Genomic DNA, 1,290 nt, shown 5'->3' on the forward strand with positions numbered 1-1,290 from the left:
GGTACAACTGTATATACAGTTTTATTTGTTGATTCTACACTAATTTGGGGAACCAGCTCAAGGGACTAGATTGCATGCTTCACATGCAGGTAGTCCAAGTTGAATCCTGAGCCCCAAAGTCCCTAAAACTTCCAGAAATCACTCTCAAGTTCTGAGCTAGGAATAGCTCCCAAGCACCACCAGTGTGGCCCCCAAACAAACCATCAAAAGACATACTCAATAGAACTGGGGATAAACTCATGCCAGATGGCCAATTCTTCTCTTTCTCTCTCTCTCTTTTTTTTTTAACCTGAAGAACATGTTCCGATTTTTAAACTGCAAACCGTGGGAAAATAAAGTTCATTTAAAAGCCCATCTCCTTATAACCACTTTTGATGAGGTACATGTGCTCGCTTAAGTGAGGGGAACTCCAAGAGATTAATCAGATTTATTGCCCGAGCACTTCCTAGAGCATGTGCTCGTGGGTAGTCGATGCATCTGCGAAGTCTGGAAGGATGCATAAAATCTTCTGAAAAGCCGAAGGCTATTGCGTTTTCAGGCCTTGGTTTGTAGGGGCTGCGGGCAGATCCTGGTGCAAACTTCAGCTGCAAAACAGGCCTTGAAACCTGGACATATGGAGGCCAGAGCCTGGGCTGCCCCGAGTCATCAACCGGCAATTTCCCCCCCAGACCACCCTGCCGCTTCCAATTTGTTGGCCAACGTTGTGTCATCCGTGCCCACACAGGATTGGACCCTCTTGGCTGTGGGTTTGCTGACAGACCCAGGTCTGGATTCTCTGTGGTTCTGAGTTTTACAGCCCTCCCGGAAGTGGTCAGAAACCAGGAGGCACACAGCACACAAGATGGCATGGGTTCAGGAATACTCCTGAGTGAGCATCCGACACCCACACAGTCACCCCTTCATCTCACCAGCTCCCTCTTTTCCCACCTCCCCTGGATGTCACTGTTGGTCCAGGTGTTTAAAAGCAAGTGGCTTCTTTCTCAGCTTGCCCTGTAAACAGGTGGATCCTGGCAGGGAAAAAAAAAAAAAAAAAGGCCATCATGACAACCTGTGTGTCTGTGAGAGGTAAAATAGACTATCCTGTGCTCCCAGTCAACCTGTATACCGTGGCTTTCAGAACATGGCATAGCTATAACCACTGTTTCTAGGACTCTGTCGTCATTCCAAATAGAAACCCCACAAAACAAAAAGCAGGTAGGGCACCTGTGTTACACACAGCCAACCTGGATTCAATCCCCAGTATCCCATATGGTCTCTTGAGCACCACGAGTAGTGATTTCGGAGCACAGA

Source organism: Suncus etruscus, chromosome 12, assembly GCF_024139225.1.
Source record: "Suncus etruscus isolate mSunEtr1 chromosome 12, mSunEtr1.pri.cur, whole genome shotgun sequence".
In the NCBI taxonomy this organism is placed as follows: Eukaryota; Metazoa; Chordata; class Mammalia; order Eulipotyphla; family Soricidae; genus Suncus; species Suncus etruscus.